General features: G+C 51.8%; 1 protein-coding gene across 1 annotated transcript in view; it reads left to right on the forward strand.

Moving 5' to 3' along the window:
* Positions 1 to 6,000, forward strand: part of LOC311353860 (roundabout homolog 1-like) — a 56,210-nt gene that overhangs the window by 26,074 nt on the left and 24,136 nt on the right. The window lies entirely within an intron of this gene.

Here is a 6,000-nt window from a genome sequence, read left to right on the forward strand (position 1 = left end):
CTACACTGACGTAGCTCTACACTGACGTAGCTCTACACTGAGGTGTGTGTGTGTGTGTGTGAGTTGGGGTGTGTGTGTCTGTGTGTGTCTGTGTGTGTGTGTACCGTTCATCAATGTCAAACTTGAGTCTAAGATGATTGAGTTAGCCACGCCCCCTCTCTCTGTTTTCCTCCACTCTGGTAATATTGACTTTCACTCCTAAACTCATTTCCAATTATAGAGGCTGTTAATTTGTACGAGTGGGGCGTTGGGGGGGGGGGGGGGGGGGGGGGGGGTGGCGGTGAGGGGGTGTGAGTGGGCTCTCAACACCACCTGTTAGACAGGAAACAGCTGTCTGTCTGCGCTCTTGACTTCCTGTAGGCAGCGGTCTGTCGTTTTTAGCTTTAGCTGAGGAGGACGGGTCTACTCCGACAGCTGACCGCCTCAATGTGCTGAGCTGTCGTGGTTCGGGTGCCGCTTGTTAATGTGTTTCTGTGTGTCAGGTGTTTGTGGGTGGTTAGGGTCAGGTGAGAGTGTGAGTGTTGTGCATGTACATGTGTGGTCTGGTTGTGTCTTTACTGCTGAGCGGAAGGGTTAGGGAGGGCGGGGGAAGCTAGTGTTGTTTGTGTGTTTGTGTTGCTTGTGACTATATACAGTATGTGTGTGCGTTTTGTGTTTCTCAAAGCATGTGTGCGTTATTTTGTGTCTCTATTGGTGAGTGGTGGAAGTTAACAGAAGACTATTTTTTTAAATCGTTTTAGCGTTCTTCTCACCCAATAGTGTTGAACCTCTCTTTTGGTACATAACCACTGCTGAAATGTCTCTTTGCGGTTTTAAACATCATCTCTTCTTCTTGTGCGGTTTCCCCTCGTCAAGCGTGTTCTGTCGCAGTGTTGCACAAAACAAGCTGTGTACATCAGCTCCGATCGATCGATCGATCAATGGATTGACTAATGGATCCCTGGAGAGCCCCGGGTCTACATCACAGCCTCCAGCGGCCCGTCTTTACACAGCCTGAGTCTGGCATGAAGCGGTCCCCACACAGACGACGTACAAAAGCCCTTCACTCCACAGTACTGTACTCTCTGGCCCCTTATACCCAGCTCCTCCGCCCTCTGCTGTGATTGTGGGTCAGGTGGTGCGCGGGGGTCGGATGAAACGCAGGAACCTCAAGGAATACCAATGCCCGCCTCTCCCTTTGAAACGCTGCGGAACGCGCAGCTTCAAATGCTTTCCCCCCGCGATGCTGCCTCAGCACTCCTGCTGTGTGAAGCTCTCTCCCCTGTGTCTCACGGGAGGCGGGGGGGAGGAGGGCGGCGAGAGAGAGAGAGAGAGGAAGAGGGAGAAGGAGGGAGATGAAGAGGAGAGAGGGCGAGAGAGGGATGAGGGACTGAGGTGGAGGGGAAGAGAGGGAGAGAGAAGAGAAGAAGAAGAGGGAGAAGGTGGGAGGGAGAGAGAGAAGGAGGGAGGGAGAGAGAGTGCGCTCTAAGATGAGAGGTCATTGGATTTATTGTGTGGTTTCAAGGTTGAGCACCAGGAGATAGTGGAGAGAGAGAGTTGTTGTGGAGGGCATCACGGCCGAGTTTAGGGCCTCCTCATCTCAGGTCACATGGCCACAGGAATTCACGGCCGGTGGAACATTGGTTCCACAGCATCAACGATAAGGATGTAGCGGATGAATGAAACTTAGGATGGACAGACCTTGTTCAACGCAATGCACACCAGATGTATCGACTGTCTGGAGATAGGTGGTCCCAGAGGTACACATAGCGTTCCTTCGCATCATGGTAATGATCTGTATCTGTGTCTGCAGAAAGACGGTTACCCCTAGTTTGTAAAGGTCCAGCGTTCCTTTGCATCATGGTGATGATCTGTATCTGTGAATCTGTGGATCGCCTCAGACGCAATACGATATTTCCTTTGGTTGATAATGGTGCTGTGGTTATTAACCATTGCTGTGTTGGTTCCTTGCAATGTCAGGCTCTCTAGAAGTTCAGTTTGAATTCCTGTCTGGGATTACTAATACACATCTTATCTTGAATTATGGATTTGCGCTCTGTTTCTGTTTGAAACTTCTAGACAACAGCCAAGGTAGGTCATAGGTACCGTGAAATCGCAGGGCCAACTGTTTAAATAAAACCTTCACATTTTGACAATAGATTAGCTTTAGTTTTGCAAAACTGATACTGGTGACTACAAACTCTAGCCGGGCGGGGACAAACCGAGAGACAAACCTCATTAATAACCACTGGGCTGACGGTGAAGTGAGTGGCGGCTGAAGTGAGTGGCGGGTGAAGACGTCCGCTGTCATCGTGTTGTACGTCCCGGCCGTAGCTACAGGGGGGGGGGGGGGGGGGGGGGGCGGGGAGATAGGCAGGGAGCGACAGAGACCGACGCTCACAGCCACGGAACCACGGAGACACAGAGAGACCCCGCCCCCCGGTCCCAGGGGGTCCGCTCCTCCTGTGAACTCCCCATCCCCACGGCGACAAGGGGGGGGGGGAGGCGGGTCGTCACGGCAACGGGGGTAAAAGATGCTGAGTGTGTGTGACGGGGGCCCATGGCGTGATGCTGAGGCACCGAACCGCCCTCCACCGCCCCCACCCCCCACCCCCCCCCACGACGACTCGAGTTCCACAGTCGAAAGCAGGGACACTTTGCTCACCGCAAATGTATTAGTTTAGAACCCTCCGGAGCCGAGGGGAGGTGAGGGGAGAACAGGCGCCTAACTTCATTCTCCGTCCAATAAATGTCAGTGGAGACAGTGGCCGTGTCGTCCCGCCGTGACGGACCCCGGGGGGGGCGCTGGGAAACCACCAATCGTCCTCTTGACCTCGGTTGGTGTGATCCGTTCAGGGCCTGGGGCCTGAGGTGAATGCAAAGTCAGGGTGTGTGTGTGTGTGTCACACACACACATAGACACAAACACATACATAGCCACACACACACACATGAACGCATGCACACACTCGCATGCACACACGCACACACAAACACACACGTACACACACACACACACACACACAGCTAGGTTCCTCAGGTCCATTGCAGGGAGCAGGCTGAAGGATGATCTGTAACCTAATTGGACGCGGGCTGATTGCCCATTAAGGGCAGGAGAGCGAGGCTGGTGGGAGGGGCTTAATGTCCTCAACCTGAGCTGCCTGCCGGCGGAGGACGAGGCTGGAGGGCTACAGCCAACAACGTCTTTGTCTGGCGCCACACACTCACTCATGCTGATGTGTGTTCATATATGTCACGCTAGGGAGGGGATTCTCACTCTGCAACCCGGAATACAAGCGTCACATGGGGAGATAGGTGTCATGTCAATTAACATTGAGTCACTCAGCAGCGTTCAGTAGGTGGGTTTGATATGATTATGTGAGGCTGAGAACAATCGATAATCCATAATAGAGCAACAGTAAACTGTTGGGTGCCGCACCAGCAGGTTTCGAGATGGATAGATGGAGTAGATCGAGGTGAAACCCCTAGAGGCTGCTAGAGAAACGACATGCTAGTCTCTTGCGAACCCCCTAGAGGCCGTTAGAGGAACTACATGCTGGTCTCTACATGCTGGTCTCTACATGCTAGGCTCTATCGTAAACCCCCTAGACGCCGTTAGAGGAGCTACATGCTGGTCTCTAGTGAACCGCCTACAGGCCATTAGAGGAACTACATGCTGGTCTCCACGGCGTGAGTCTCCCAAAAAGACGGTCATGGCTGCTGTTTGAAAGAGACGACGATGCAGAAGAGAGCGAGTGAGAGGAAGGACGGGGAAGCAAAAAGCCCCCCCCCCCCCCCCCCCCTCCTGTGTGCTCCCCACAGTCGATGACATCACCGCTCCGACCGTGTAAACACAGCCGGTGTCATCCAGGGTCCAGCGCCACTCAAGTGGATGTAAACACCCATCAGGGGGAAGGCTGTGTGATGTAGTGGCTAGGATGTGAGGTCGACTCCCTGGATCCGCTGGATTCCAACCCCCAACATCCACAGGCAAATGACAACAATTTACATTCAGTTTGCATTTAGAGCTTTTATCGACTTACAATAATTACATTTGTCAGAAGGACGAGAAACAATGTACCTCTGTCGGTACAGTACGGATGTTCATAGAACCAAGTGCAGTCCCTTACAATCGTTAACCCATTCCCCGTGTACAACAAAGATAGCTAGGATAAGATGCTACACGATGCTAAGTGCTATTCATAAGTGGCAGGACGTACAAACGTAGAATAAGTGCGTAGGAGGGGTGTGGAGGTTGGGGATGTAAGGGGGGAGGCTATGCAGAGTCTAGGTGAACTCTGAACAAGTGAGTCTTGAGTCTCTTGCGGAAGCTGGTGAGCGACTCTGCGGTGCTGACGTCGGCAGGGAGCTCGCTCCACCACTGGGGTGCACAAAAGCGAAGAGTTGTGACTTTGATGATCGACCTTTGCTTGCTCTCTTTACTTGTTGTGGAAGTACCAGAGAGTCGGAGAACCTGACGCAGTCTGTAAGATTCATAATATCAGAGAATACCCCTCGTCAGTTCGGCCACGGCGCAATGAATGAATAAAGATATAATGCATGTTGATGATGATACACTCCTTATAGGGGGTAACTACATTGGCACGACACCGGCTTCCTCCATCTTCTGCGCCAGCTTTTTAAATGAATCGCCTATCCGAAGTGAGTTGACAGCTGTCTACTGAAAACATCTTTCTCCCACCGGAGCAGCCCCTCCGCCACCCGTCCGTATACGGCATTCCCCGCCGCATCGTAAGGAATGAATAAAGATTGTAAACACGTTGGGAGAAAAAAACATTTATTTTGACAGATGTGCCTGAAGTTACTACTTTACAACCTCGTTGATGACCCAGATTTAGAAAAACGTGTACTTTTAATTCAGCCTTGGGTGAAATTGGGTGTGCTTCCACCTTTAATGAATGCATGCCATGCGCACTCCCACGGCCGGGACACAATTATTTTAGGGGTAACTACATTCACCGGCTTCCTCCATCTTCTGCGCCACCTTTTTATTTAAATAAATTGCAGTTTCTCGTTTTCCGACGGCGACAACATGACTATCGTCTCCTTCTACTTCCGGCTCACGGCCCTGGGAAAAGATCTCGAGCATGCGCAGAACGCAATTCAACGCATAATCCAATTCGACTCCGTACATGCACGCTTAACTCGACTACGAATCGCATTATCGAGGGGTCTTAATTTGACTATGAGAAACCCAATTCGATTCGATTTTAGCTCGACTAAGGTGTATAGCTGCATCTTATGCCGCTTTTCCACCGCCAGTACCTACTCGACTCGACTCGACTCGCCTCGACTCAACTCGGTTTGGTTGCGTTTCCATCTAAAAAAGTACCTCTTCAATGTGGGCGGGTCGTAGAAAAGAACCTCTCCACCATGGGCGGGTCGTCATTAGGTTTTAATCACGGGAGACGCGATTCCCGGGAAATCTGAATCTGATCAAGACTATTTCCTGATTCCCGGGAAAGGTTATGATGGGAAATAAAATAAAAAGCGCAATGACTGCGCGTCTATTGTTGTCATACGGTAACGTTGATAGAGGCGAAACTCGAGCCCTAGGAAAGGAACGACACTGAAACGAAACAGCGAAACGCCGGTCCGTGGACTCCAGCCACGCCGGACACACACAACCACGCCCGACACACATAACGACGCGCAGCCTAACTCTAGCCCCGGGAAAGGAGCGACACACACGGCGAAACGCTGATCAGTGTCCCCCTCGGGAGCGGGTTCGTGGACTCCAACCACGCCGGACACAACTTAACTTGAGTGAATATTCCCATTTACAGCCGCTGGCCAATCAGTTACCAGCAGCCTGTTTACGTCACACAAAAGTACCTACTCCGCTGGCATGGAACCTCGACGGAGGTAGTACTAAAAAAAAGTACCCGGTACTAGGTACCAGGTACTTTTTTTGCCAATGGAAACGCAAATAAGGCGTGGCGAGTCGAGTCGAGTCGAGTCGAGTCGAGTAGGTACTGGCGGTGGAAAAGCGGCATTAGT

Source organism: Micromesistius poutassou (genome assembly GCF_964030765.1).
Source record: "Micromesistius poutassou genome assembly, chromosome: 10".
Lineage (NCBI taxonomy): Eukaryota > Metazoa > Chordata > Actinopteri > Gadiformes > Gadidae > Micromesistius > Micromesistius poutassou.